Raw genomic sequence first — 14,948 nt, 5'->3', positions numbered from 1 at the left:
CTCCCGGGGCGCGCCTAGGAGCGTCCGCTCCGCAGCTGGTCCCTCAGCCGAGCAGAAATCCTCCTGCCTGGCTCGCCAAACTGACGTGCGGAATTAGACTCTATAACTCGAAAGTTATAAAGTAGGTATGTTTATTGCGCGCAGATGCACGGGGGATCGCTCCTCCACAAGCGTGCATGCCCGAAGTGACGAACCATCTCACATTTATACAATGAACAAATGAATATTCAATTAACGCCTATACATATTCGTTACCTAAACCCGCTTACTCTCGCTTCCTATGTTAATTAGCTTATCAGTCCTTTGCCTGGGATGTGGTGGTCTTGCAGGTCTGTAGGTGATTCATGTCCTTGTGACCATTCGATCTTCTCCAGCAAGGAGACTTAGCACTCCCTCCCTCTAGATAACATTGGAATGTCTCTCATCCTTTTCTCATCCTTTTTATAAATAGCCCCTTTGTCAGAGGAAGAAGGGCAGGTGTCTCCTCAGAGCTGTGTGCCTATGTGACCAGACACCGCACCCATGACCAGTCACCATACCCACATTCCTTGAGCAGACACATACAATCACGATCGATGTCCATTGTCCCCATTTCACACTATTTCTCCATATCATCCGCATATTAATATTTCAGCCATTGTTCTCCATACCAGAGAGGAATTAACCACTTGGCTTGCTTAGTTGCAATGCATGTTTCACATTCATGGATTACCTGTGCAATAGTGTCCATGGTCAAGTCCACCCCTTGATCTCGGGCCCATCTATATGTTGCATCTCTTCCTTCATGGCCTGAGGTGTCATGGGCCCACTGAGCTATGAATAATTCACCTTTATGTTGCCAATCCAAACCTACTTGAGCCACTTCAGTCTTAGCAGCCTGATCCACCTGCTGGTTGTTTAGGTGTTCTTCAGTAGCCCAGCTCTTGGGTACATGAGCATCTACATGACATACCTTCACAACCAGGTTCTCCACCTGGGCAGCAATATCTTGCCACGATGTAGCAGCCCAGATGGGTTTACCTCTGCATTGCCAATTATTCTGCTTCCATTACTGCAACCACCCCCACAGGGCATTTGCCACCATCCATGAGTCAGTATAGAAGTAAAATATCATCTTTCTCATTCAGTAATGTCCAAAGCCACCTGGATAGCTTTCACCTCTGCAAGGTGACTTGATTCACCTTGTCCTTCAGCAATTTCTGCATTTTGTCATGTAGAACTACATAAAGCAGCTTTCCACATTTGATGTTTTCCCACAGTACAACAGGATCCATCTGTAAACAGGGCATATTGCTTTTCATTTTCTGGTAATTTATTATACAGTGGGGCCTCTTCAGCATGAGTCACCTCCTCTGGTGACATTCAGAAATCTTTACCTTCTGGTCAGTCCATCATTACTTCAAAGTTTCCTAGGAAGTTGGAGTTTCCCATTAGAGCCCATTGTGTTATCAGCACAGCCCACTTACTCCATGTATCACCAGATGCATGATGTGTAGAGGGGACCCTCCCTTTGAACATCCAACTCAGCATAAGCAATGAAGGTGTCAAAAGGAGGTGTGGTTCAATACCACCTACTTCTGAAGCAGCTTGAATTCCTTCATATGCTTCTATTATTTCTTTTTCAGTTGGAGTGGAACAGGCTTTAGAACCCCTATATTCCCAGCTTCAAAACCCTAGAGGTTGACCTTGAGTCTCCCCTTGTGCTTTCTGCCAGAGGCTGCAGGTGGGGCCATTATCCCTGGCTGCAGTTTAAGGCATGTTTTTCACATCTTGTCCTGTCCGGACTGGCCTAAGTGCTATTGCTTGAACTATCTCCCATTTACTTTGTTCAAAGGCTTGCTGCTGCTCAAAGCCCCATTGAAAGTAATTTTTCTTACTGGTCACTCAATAGAAAGGGCTTGCAATCATACTATAACCTGGAATATGTATTCTCTTCTCCTTGCCTGTCTATTTCTACATGTATGTGAACATTTATTAGAATACCATTCTTCTTTAAAGGGCTTCCTTCATGCTTATCATATAGATTATAATTAATAGCTGAGAGACACCAATAGCAGTGTCTGTCCTCATAGACCAATAGGAATAAAGACAAGGGTGGAAAATCAATAAAGTTGTTAGGTCAAGGGCAGTTGGTAGTGCAGAGGCAATAAATGCCTCTTGGCTGTATATACTCTGAATAGCTGAAAAAAGAGAGAGATTTTGAAAAATATAATATCTACTCGTGAAAATGCTGAGCCTTTCTGACTGAGGAAGTTACTATACAGTACATATTTTTGCAATCAGACTTCTGTTAGTACGTTTAAACCATGAAGTGTTTTTGCTGCTGATTTGCCTATTATTGGAGGAAAATGATCTGTAAAGCTCTCTTGAGGAGCTAAGCACTTTGCATACATTATGGCAATGTGAGACATAAAGTGGTAAGAAAGAAATTTAGTAAAGTTGCTACAAGGCAGCTTATTCTCCACATCACAGGAAGGACGTCATAATCTTCTAAACTAAAGGGAAACAAGTCTGTAAATGCACACACACAAAATTCAGGATTTGGAGAATCAGTTTGGAAAATGCTCCCATCTGGACACCTCCCCCCCCCCCCCCCAACTTTTAAAATTACTAATATGAAACATTCAGCTGTGTTATTAGACAGTGTTGCCAAGCAGGGAGTACAAGTAGTATAGGAACAACTTTAATCCAAGATAAGAAGACACAAATCTTCAATACAAACTACCAGTGGAGGATGGCTTCTGACACTTCAGAGCTGTGATTGTGTCTTACTTGCCATTCCTTTCTAAATGAAGTGAATGTGTTTATCAAGCACATGGAAACACTTTGAGCCCACTTACAGACCACTGGTGTAGGTCCCCAAAATAGATATTTATTGACTTGCATGCCTCTAGCCACTCATTATGGAGTTATACATTGGGAGCATCTGTGTTCCAAATATTCCTATAATCGGGAGCAGCGACTTGGAGGACCCTATCAGAAATATGTGAGTCTAATAAATTCCCTGAGGCATTGCAGACTTAATCTATGTTTAATTTTAAATTGTCTACAAAGTGCTATGAAAGTCAATTTGTGTAGGCATGTTTGGATCAGGGTCAAAGTGCTTAGTGCTTTGACTTCCATGGTCAGGATATCACTACTGTTTAAAACAGACTGGGAAACCAAGGTTTCCCTAACAGAAAAATTAAGTGCTTTTTCTAAGGCATCAAGTCAGGCATAAAGCAAATAATTATGGCCTAATTGCTGTCTCTTTTTCCTGATCAACATTAAGAATATTGAAAAGAAATAATGAAAGCTTCAAATTGCTAACTAGCCATTGGGTGAACAAATTTCAGTACTGTTCATATTAAATATGGGGCTTGTGCTAAAAGCCACCTCATGACTATTTGCTGACCTGTTCTAAAGTAGTGACAAGCACTCTGCTTTGGACTAGGGAACAGCAACTGCAGCAATGGAAAAGAAACACACACTCACTGGGGTAATAAAAATTTTCAGGGAAAACTATTTATGCATCAGGATTGTGGCAGCTATGAAAAAAAAGAGATGTGACATGCCAGAAAGACGGGAAACTTGTATAAATACTGCTCATAAACAAATCAAGAATTAAAGAGTGAGCAGTAGTATAGACATAACTGTTATCAAAGATAAAAAGTGAGAGATGCCCCACCCCCAGCTTTTGGCAGAAGTACTGCCTCCCTGCATGAAGCCTTAGGGGCATTTGCCCCAGAAGTCTTTCCCCTCTTCTGGTCACATGGTCTGTTGTGATTGGCACCTCTTCCAGTTTATCTGGAAGTACATCAAACCAGGATGTCCCTTCCCCTACATACACAGGAGACCAACGTTTTCTTTCAGACGCCATTTTATGGCAGGGGAGCTATCATTTTAAAGCAGGGAACTGCCATTTGGTTGAAGATAATAACTGTGGAAAACATAGGCATGATTCGTGTCAAAATAGAATATGGTGTGATAAGTGTAATTGTTGTGCCCTGGATGAATCTAAAATAATTTGTGACCCCTATAACCTATATCACAATTGTGATGAATGTTTGAATCAAATTTGTTATAAACTATAACAATTAAAACAATTTTATTTTGGGTTCAATCAATTTAGGTTGAGAAACAATAAGCAAAAACAGCGCTGGGTGCATGGAGAACTCAACTAGCTCCACCACACACACATCTGAGTCCTAAAAGCAGCGTCTTTTATACCAGCATCTTGACCAATCTCTTCTCGCCAGATGTTCGTCCTGCTCTTTCCCCACTGGGCCGTTAGGGTACACCTTCTCCTCCTATTGGGTCTTCTTTGGAGTGCTTTTTTGAATCTCAGGGTCTTTGTCTCCTTTGGCAGGCTTTCCCTGGTGTGCTTTCTTTGTCTCCTTTGGCGGGTTTTTCTAAGCAGCGATTGCCTCAGGGAAAGAGGGAGCTTTTATATTGTCTCAAAGGAGAAGCACATGCGCCTATTCATTACAATTGTGATACATGTTATAATGGTCACAAACTATTTTAGATTTACATAGGGTACAACAATTACACTTATCACACTATATTCTATTTTGACATGAATCATGTTATAAATTGAGACCACAATGGATCATAATCCAATTAAAATTTTTATTAATTACAGCAAGTAGAATACGAGCAAAGACAGCGCTGGACGACAGGGGAGTCTGCGCTCCGCCAACTGCCGTCCTGAGCAGTTCAAACAGTCCCTTTTTATACTTTTTTTACTTTCGTGTTCATGAAGTAGTGGAGGTGTTGACCCTTCATTCATATGCACAAGCGGCATCCTGGACACCTGGCGGTTATCTTATCTTTCACAAGCGGCATCCTGGACACCTGGCGGTTATCTTATCTTTTGTTGCCTAATCTTTACATTGGGCTTAACATAAATCTTAATAAACAATACTCTAGTCCATAGTTTCTTACAATCATGACTGTGTTTATCACAAATTGAGAATATGTAAGAATAAAATACAGGTGAGTGCGCTTCTCGCTTGAAACAATGTAACCACTTCTGAGAAACCCCCCTAGAACTGATGCAACTGCTGCTTAGAAAAGCCTGCCGAAAGATGAAACCATGAGACTTTCAAAAGATCCAATAAGAGAAAAGCACGCCAAGAGACAAAGACCTCGAGACTTCTAAAAGACCCAATAGGAGGAGGAGGCGTACCCCAGCAACTCAAATGACCCAATGGAAGAACAACAGGACGATTATCTGGCGAAAAGAGATTGGTCAAGTGTCGAGGAATTTTTAAAAGATTGAGGACATATGTTACCATTGTCCGGGTTGGACAACCCAGGCCTGTTAGTTGAAGCTGCAGAGCAACTTTAAATTGTCCTGGGAACAAGCAGTGTGAGAAAGAAAACAAGCTCTGCACAAACAAGAAGCCAGGTGCAGAGCAAGTCCTGGGAACCGCGAAATCAGCACACTCTCATCGGCACACTGATCAGGCGCCTGCAGCATGCTCACCGATCAGCGACACGGACGCCCGCGTGGGCAGAGACTTTTATCCAATCACCTGTGTGTAAAGTCTTGTGAGCGGTTGGTTTAAGTTATAAATATGACCTGTTTGTTTAATAAAGTGAGCACGGCATGTAGCCATATTGGTGTGATTGTCGTGACTTGGCCGACTCTCCACAGGGGACCCTCTTCGGTTAAGATGCTGGTATAAAAGACACTGCTTCTAGAACTCGGTGTGTGTGTGGTGGACCTAAGGGAGGCTCTCTGCATACCCAGCGCTGCTTTGCTTATTGCTTCTCAGCCTAAATTGATTGAACCTAAATAAAATTGTATGATTTTTATAAAATTGGATTCTGGTTGTTTATAACATAACCCATGTGTTTTCATACTGCTCTCTGGTTGATGGCAATTTGTTGACACTGTCATACCCAAGTATTCTCAGGTAGCCCTGTGATTGGCTGGCAGGACTAGCCACTCCTACCAGTGTACCCAGAAAAGGAAGCCCCCACTGACTACTTATAGGGAGGCTGCCATTTTTGATGGTGTCATTCCCCATGTGTTTTCATACTGCTTTGTGGTTGGCTGATGTCTATTTTTGACACTATCTTACCTATATGTTCTTAGAACTCCTTATGATTGGCTGCCTACTTCCTTTGTACCAGGAAGTGCTCAGAAATAAAAATATATACATTTATATATTTTCCTGACCTGTTCTGTCTGGCCATAACCTGTAAGTCAACACGAGACGTCTTGGTTGCAGGATGGAGAAGGAAAGACTTCTCCTTAAGAGGGATTAATTCCCTGTACAGGGATCCACTCCCTCTACCTGGTATGTACAGCATTCCTGGAATTAAGGATGCTTGTAGTCCTCCGGAGGGAAGTGGGCTGTGTCCCTGGTGTGATTGAATGTGGGGACCCCTCTCGTCTTGTCTTGTTTTGACTAAGTCTTTTGTGTTTGCATGTTATGAATTGGAGCTGCGATTGTATTTGGTTTTTGTGTTGTTTCGTTTGTTATTGGAAAGGGTATTGTGGATCTAGAACATTTTTGTTACCTAAATTGTGTGAAACACCTGTTATTGTTTCTTTGCCCGAGTTGCTCGAGAAAACTCATTGCTGAGGGCAGTGTGCCAAATGATTTGGTTCTTGAAGTCTTAGTAACTACATTGTTAGAAGATTTATGGGAGGTGATGTTGAAAAGTTAACTGTAAGCATACCACACTGTGTAAGACCAAGAATAAGAATGATTCTTTTGTAATTGCCCTCTTTATGTTAGATGTAAATGTAATAGATGAGATAAATATATTTTGGGACCAAGGGGAAACCAGGAAATAAGATTAGATAGAACCTTGAATTTGTGGTGTATTTGGTGTGGGTTTAACCAGAGATTAGAAGAAACTCAGTGGAGTAGATTCTATTGCTGTTTGACTCATGCATATGTGTTTTTATATAGATAGATGTGTGATTAATGGATTTTTCTGTTTTAAATCAGGAATTGGTGCCTAAAAGTGATAAATTTGTTCTTGTCACAGGAACCACTGGCCAATCAGAGAAAGCATACCTTTTGAAAACTCTTAAATATAAAATTGGAAACCAAATGGAGCTTATAAATTGTTTCAGAATTTAAGAGCAGTAAATGGAATAGCTAAAACCATACACCCAGTAGTTGCAAATTCATACACTCTTTTGACAAAATTAAGGGACAGTTCTGTCACCAAAATTGGGAATCAAACCTCTTAACACCAATGTAGCATTAAGAAGCAGGCACTCCTTTATTGCAGCACTGGGTGCTTGGTGGCATCTCCACAAATCAAGCACACCTGTGTAGATTTTACAGTTACATTTACACACAAAATTACAAGGTCGTACACTCCCAGTTACAATGATTGGTTAGTAATTTGCATATAATTGTAATATTTGCTGTGTCATCCTTTTCTGTTACTACACTTGCGTGGGGGAAGGGTCGTCTTGACCTGTGGGCGTGATTTTTAGTATTATAATGAAGGGAGTTCACCTCAGGACACTTTAAAAGTAAGTTTTGTTGCCAAGCTGGAAGGCTGGATATCTGCCTTGCCAAGCTGTCCAATAACTCATCCTATACACAATAGAACCCAGGTGCTCTGGTTATGGTCTAGAGAGCAAAGACTAAGGTTATTATGGTCTATAACATAGGGACTTCAAGTAACAGTCTCGGATAACAAGCAGCACAGCAATTCATACGTCATTGGTTAATAAGTGCTAACATAATTCTATCATGAAGGTTAACTCCTTAGAATCAAAATGTTCTTATAACTGTTACATAAACACAAAATATAGATTCAGTAAAATCTTAAGATAATCTGAAACAGTTTGATTTGGTTTACAGCGTTAGATTTGAAGGATGCATTTTCCGCCTTCCCTTAGCACAGGAGAGCAAAAAGATACTCATCTTTGAATGGGAATCAGTTTCCAGTGGAAGAAAGATGCAGTTAGCCTGGACAGTGTTACCTCAAGGGTTTAAAAACAGCTCCACTTTATTCGGCAATCAGTTAGCTAAAGAATTAGGGCTATGGCAGCAGCTACTGGGAGATGGTGTTCTACAATATGTAGATGATCTGCTAATAGCAACTGAAACAAAGGAAGAATGTGTCCAGTGGACAATCTCTCTTTTTAAACTTTCTGGGTTTAAGCGGCTATCAAGTCTCTCAACAGAAGGTGCAGCTGGTGCAAGAGAAAGTGATGTACCTGGGTTATGAAGTTTCTTGTGGACAACATTCTTTGGGAACAGCGAGGATAGAAGCCGTCTGCCAGATGCCCAGACCACAGACGGTGAGAGAACTGCGAGCCTTTCTGGGCATGACAGCTGTTGTTATTGAGTTATAGCGGTCAGGAAATAACGCAACACGAACAAAATAGCAAGCATCAAAAAACTCACCTTTATTTGAATCTCCAGGTTTATATACCCTTCCCCCAGCTTCTCCAATTGGTTATCCTTACATCTAGCATGCTCAGCAACAACTATTGATTGGCTAAGATGTGTGGGTTTCATGTTCTCAGCCAGAAGCTGACATGTCACCCCGCATCCAGCTCTAGCCTTGCTTCATATCCTGTTTTCTCTCTCTTCCTTCTTGTCTTTGAGTTCACTTGGTCAAGATTGTGGCTCGCTCTCTTTAAAGACACAGCTCTATCTCATCATTGAAGCCTGAGCCACCAGCAGCCCAGTCTAATCCCTCATATCCCTCATTTCCCCCTTTTTGTTTTTCAACCAAAAAGGCCGTGTTTATCATCTGTTGTAGGGCCGTTTGCAAACAAGGCAGGCAAGGCCCAGGAAACCAAAAAGTCCTTGATTTAGTATAAACATCACCCAACAACAGCTAAAACCATCAGTGTCCTATCAACATTGCTTTCACATCAGAGCCAAAACACAGCACTGTACTAGCTACTAAGAAGAAAACTAACTCTATCCCAGATGAAACCAGGGCAGTATCCACCCCTTATTCCATACCATTTAATTCATGCCACACTTCCCAATACCACCTCATTAAACACCATCATCCTTTGATATATTATGCAGATATCATTCCCCTGGTCTATGCACCACCCCTGTAAAAATGTCTATCAAATGTCCACAAAATGTCCATTGAGTTCATTTAGTCCATGAACACGATCTCTTATGGTGGTCACTCAGGAGAAGAGAGGTTGTGTGTTCTATGGGATTATCGGGCAACAAAGCCAGCTCATGTCGGGTCACTGTTGTGCTTGCACTGCTTCTTGTAAGCCTTGTCCTCCAGTGGTTCAGGTGGTTCCTGCTATAGTCATTCCTATAACATGAAACTCAAATCATGGGTTACAACAATTTAAAGGTATATCCATTACAATCTCCAACCCTGGTCCCTTCGGACCACCCTGTAGGGTTTAACATTGCAGTGTTTTTCTGTCTGGTGGCCAGGAAATATGAATATTCACCACAATCTTTTTCTTTTTCTTTCTTTTTACTTAAACAATACTTACTCCCCTTGCCCCTGCTCTGGCTTGGACTTATCCACAGACTGCAGTCCCTTAGGGTTGTACCTGCTCCAAGTGGAGTCTCAGCTACAAGCCACAGTCTCTCCAGGGGCCATGACCATAGACCTGCACCAGTGTGGCCTTACCCACAGCCACAGTCCCTTCAGAAGTAAATCAGCTCCAGCATGGCCTTATCCCTGGCCACAATCCCTCCAGGGCTGTACCTGTTCTACCATGGGCTTATCCATGGCCACATCTTTGAGGTGCTCCAGCATGACCTCATGCACAGCCACTGATGCTTCAAGGTGTACCTCCTGCAGCATGGACTAATCCATAGCTGTTGCGACGGAGGGAAGACACAGTCACTCAATATGAGTGATCAGCAGACTTCGTTTATTGTCTCTTACAGTCACCTTTTATGCCTTCTTATAATTAGCTCATACGTATTACAAAAGTTAAGCTCATTATTGGTTAGTTGCCTAAATACCAAGCCCGCCCCTAGTTTCTCTTCTGTAGTTTTCTGTTCCCACCTGCAACATTCTTTTCCCACCGCGATCTTCCTGTTATTAGTAACAAGGACAGCCAAAGACAGTGTATTTTGCTTTACTTCAGATAAGCTGAGAGCGATGTGCATTTTTGTCCAGCCAGCTGGACTATGTCTATGTGACCCTTTTCAGCTAGCCAGTTATCCACAGTTCCCCCGTTTTTATTTTGGGTGACATAGGCTTGGTTGACCATTTTCAATAACAGCGTTTTAACACAGGAAAATACACAGCCAACTTATAAAATCTCAGTTCAGAAGTATAATTCCTGAAATACTTGAAAAATAAAGTTAGCTTGACGCTTTAATTTAGATGCTCTTTCTGTTCCAGTGATATAAAAAGTTTAAAAACTTCAAAGGTAATTTTACAGTTCTGAACATGGACTAATGCAAGCTCAAAACCCCAAAAGAAACCAAACTGATGTTTGACTAGGAATATTTGCAAATATTTTAGTGGAAAATCCCTGACCATTAACAATTTTCCGTCCAAATAACAACTACCCTTATGCAACCAACCAGTCCATACAGTTTCTGAAGAATTCCTCATTGATATCAAAGAATTAACAAAGGGAAAAAATTAGTTCTAAGCTATATACATTCATAAGGGGATTTTTCAATAGTTACATACAGATTTACACACTAAGCCATAATGGCTTGTAGGTGATACACACAAGAAGAGTACGTTGCTTATCTGTCTGAATGTCTATGCTAAATTTGACAACTGTGCCACAAGCCAAGCCTACATGGGTGCTGTGTGTTATGCACGTTCCTTAACAAACAGAAGTATAATAGACAAATTCCCAAGATCTAGTCCCCAACCTAATTATATTATTTTGTAGCCAATTAAGGAAAATAACACAAATGTGCATATCTACATGTGCACACACCTTTTAGTTCAGAACCGATCTGTGATAAAAGGCCTTAGCCTTATGGCATCATCGAATCTTAACGAGTACAGTAATTAAAAATGCAGTCTTACTGTAAGTGCGATTTATGCTGACATTCCCTCAAATGCTACACGTGAGTATTTCTCACTCAACTGCCTCAAGTTAAAATAGTAGTATTCGTTAATATGTATTAAAAAATCATTAATTCTCTACAAAAGCAGTTGACTTCCATAACACTATGTAAGCAAAAGAGGCTTAAGATGGGTTTTCTGAATACTAACAATTTATTTTAGACTGTCTAAACTCAGGTCTTGAAAGATTTCACTCTGCCAGACATAGAAACACTGTTGCACTCCAGTTGTGATATCCCTTTTCCCAAGTTGTCACATGCACATCTCGCTCAAGCAACATTATTGTTAAAGTTTCTCTCTGCTACATAAAAGCATATTGCACTTGTAGATATAAAAGACAGCAGCCTTACTTAGATTATTACCTTATTACCTCATAACTCTTAGTATACCTTGTATCTCTGATTTCATCACTTCAAAAATTCACCAGAAGCAGATAAAACCACAGCCTCAGACTAAACTACACCTTAACTGCTGATTCAAATAAAGGCATTCTCTTCAGATATGCCTAATGCTTACAAATAATTTTGGCTGGTTTTGATCAAAAAAAACTTATTACAATAATGATCAAAAATAATAATCCCGTTTGCAAAATGCCTTTAAGCCAGCCTCCTAGTCCCAACCAATTTCCACATTCAGAATACAGCATAAATACAGAATACAGAATAAATTATCTCCATCAAGGCAAAAAGGCTTCTCTTTAAGCACAGAGATGTTTGCTAGGTCAAGGCAGAAACCCATTTCTTGTAGGGGACATCTGAAGCACTTTTTTTTTTTTTGGGGGGGGGGGGGGGTTGGTGGGTTTGTAATCAATTCCGTATTTTTCCTTGAGAAGCTTAAGCTGTTCCTCTTGTTTCAGGAGTGTTTCCAACTCTGATTTGTCGACTAGGTCCGTATTTCCCAAAGATATCCTACATTTCCTCCGCTGTGATTTCATACGGCAGGTTCCGAATATAAAGGACCCGACTGACCTCTGGGGGCAGCCGGATGTCAGCTCGCTTGGCCGCTTGCATCGCCATGGCGCCGATCGGAGGGGGGGGGTGCCGCCTCGGAGAGAAACCGCGGCCGGGACGGGGCCTGCCGGGCTGCGCCGCCGCTCGCCGCTGCCGCGGGGGACCCGGATGCTACCCCATACGCTAATAACCCGGGTAATGCCTTTTTACAGTCTATGTCCCGAACGCTCCGCTTTTCTAAAAAGCATATGAGCGAATCGTACGTCGCTTGTCTCTCCGTACCGTCGTCAGCGCTGTTGCAGCCTTTGCGAGACTTCGGCGACGCGTGGCCGGCGGGACCCTCTGTAGGTGCTCCCGGGCGCGGGGACTGTGCCCTTCCGCCTCCCGCGCTGCTTTCAGGACCGGTACCCGAATCTCCGTCGAACCGTGGCTCGCAGGTTCAGCCCTCTCTAGGGTCCCTGTTCGGGCGCCATTTGTCGCGACAGAGGGAAGACACAGTCACTCAATATGAGTGATCAGCAGACTTCGTTTATTGTCCCTTACAGTCACCTTTTATGCCTTCTTATAATTAGCTCATACATATTACAAAAGTTAAGCTCATTATTGGTTAGTTGCCTAAATACCAAGCCCGCCCCTAGTTTCTCTTCTGTAGTTTTCTGTTCCCACCTGCAACATTCTTTTCCCACCACGATCTTCCTGTTATTAGTAACAAGAACAGCCAAGGACAGTGTATTTTGCTTTACTTCAGATAAGCTGAGAGCGATGTGCATTTTTGTCCAGCCAGCTGGACTATGTCTATGTGACCCTTTTCAGCTAGCCAGTTATCCACACACAGCCACAGATGCTTTGAGGTGTACCTTCTCCAGCATGGACTTGTCCTTGGGCCACAATCCCTTCAGAGGCATACCTGCTGCAGCACAGACATATCCATGGGCACAAACACTCCATGATATACCTGCTCAGGCATGGGCTTATTCATGGCCACAGGGGCTTTGGGATGTCCTGCTCCCACGTGGACTCATCCACAGGTCACAGTCCCTTTGACTGGAGTTCACACTGGAGTTCCAGCCTGTCCAGTACAGCAGCACAGAAACAGCAGCAATGCCCTGGCCACCTGCCAGCCCAGGCACATCACCACTGCTGTTATCAGAATGTTCCTGGGCACAGCACAGTAAGATGATAAGCAGTACAGCAAGCAGCGAAAGCAAGAAGCAGCCATTAACGAGCACTAGACTCTAATATTCAGTAAGGCAAGCAAGCCCCATGGCAAGCACAGAAATCTGCCCCTAATAGCTAAACAGCAATAACAGCTATGAATTTGATCTAGCACATTCCAATCAAATCTGTTGTTTTCTCAAACCTTTCGAGCCCCACGTTTGGCACCAAAGAGGACTGTCATGGTTTAACCCCAGCTGGCAACCAAGCACCATGCAGCCAGTTGCTCACTTCCCCTCACCCAGAGGGATGGGGAGGAGAATCAGAAAAGAATGTAAAACTCAAGGTTTAAGGTAAGAACACTTTAATAGGTAAAGCAGAAGCCACGCATGCAAGCAAAGCAAAGCAAGGAATTCATTCAGCACTTCCCATGGGCAGGCAGGTGCTCAGCCATCCCCAGGAAAGCAGGGCTCCATCAGGCGTAACGGTTACTTGGGAAGACAAACGTCATAATGCCAGATGTCCCCTTCCTTCTTCCCCCAGTTTATATACTCAGCATGATGTCATATGGTATGGAATACCTCTTTGGCTAGCTTGGGTCACCTGTCCTGGCTGTGTCCCATCCCAGTGTCCTGTTCCCCCTCCAGCCCTCTGGCTGGCAGGGCCCAAGAAACTGAAAGGTCCTTGACTTAGTATAAACATCACCCAGCAACAACTAAAACCATCAGCGTGTTATCAGCATTGCTCTCACATCATAGCCAAAACATAGCACTTTACTAGCTACTAATTTGAAAATTATTTCTATCCCAGCTGAAACCAGGACAAGTAAGCCCCATGATGTCATGCTATGTATATAAACTGGGGGAAGAAGGACAAAGGTGGGGACATTTGGCATTATGGCGTTTGTCTTCCCAAGTAACCCTTACGCGTGATGGAGCCCTGCTTTCCTGGGGATGGCCAGTGGTCCAATGTAGTCAATTTGTCAGGCCTCACCATATAGAAAACCCAGCCACCACCTTCTATTCCAGGGAGATTTTACTCATGTAGCTCACTTGATTGCAGCATGTTTCACATTCGTGGATGACCTGTGTGATGGCCTCCATGGTCAGGTCCACCCCTTGATCACGAGCCCATCTGTATGTTGCATCTCTCCCTAGATGTCCTGATGTTTCATGGGCTACAAATAGCTCACACTCACACTCTCAATCCAGGTCCATCTGAGCTACTTCAATTCTGGAGGGCTAGTCTACCTGCTTCTTGTTCTGATATTCTTTTGTGGCACAGCTCTTGGGCACTTGAGCACACCTTTACAGCAAAATGCTTTTTTTCCTGGTTAATGATGTCTTGCCACAATGCAGCAGCCCAGAGGGGTTTACCCCTGTGCTGCCATTTGATCTTCTTCCACTGCTGTAGCCACCCCCATAGGGCATCAACCATCATCCAGGAGTCAGTATAGAGTACTGGACACTTTTCTTGTTCTGCAGTCTCTAGGGCTAGTTGGATGGCTTTCACTTCGGCAAACTGACTTGACTGTCCTGGTTTCGGCTGGGATGGAGTTAACTTTCTTCTTAGTAGCTAGTACAGTGCTGTGTTTTGGCTCTGATGTGAGAACAATGTTGATAACGCACTGATGTCTTTAGTTGTTGCTGGGTGATGTTTATACTAAGTCAAGGACTTTTTGGCTTCTCAGGCCTTGCCAGCCAGAGGGCTGGAGGGGCACAAGAAATTTGGAGCAGACAAAGCCAGGTCAGCTGACTTGAACCAGCCAAAGAGGTATTCCATACCATGGGACGTCATGCTTGGTATATAAACATGGGGGATGGGGGTGGGATGTGTTAGCTG

The 14,948-nt window shown here is 43.0% G+C and overlaps 1 pseudogene; it reads left to right on the top strand.

Moving 5' to 3' along the window:
• Positions 1-2,903: 2,903 nt before the first annotated feature.
• LOC119140905 overlaps positions 2,904-14,948 on the top strand; it is a 50,805-nt pseudogene continuing 38,760 nt past the window's right edge.

The sequence above is a fragment of the Falco rusticolus genome, chromosome W (assembly GCF_015220075.1).
Source record: "Falco rusticolus isolate bFalRus1 chromosome W, bFalRus1.pri, whole genome shotgun sequence".
Classification (NCBI taxonomy): Eukaryota; Metazoa; Chordata; class Aves; order Falconiformes; family Falconidae; genus Falco; species Falco rusticolus.
Note: the sequence above shows the minus strand (reverse complement) of the source record. Positions and strands in the feature narration are given on the sequence as shown.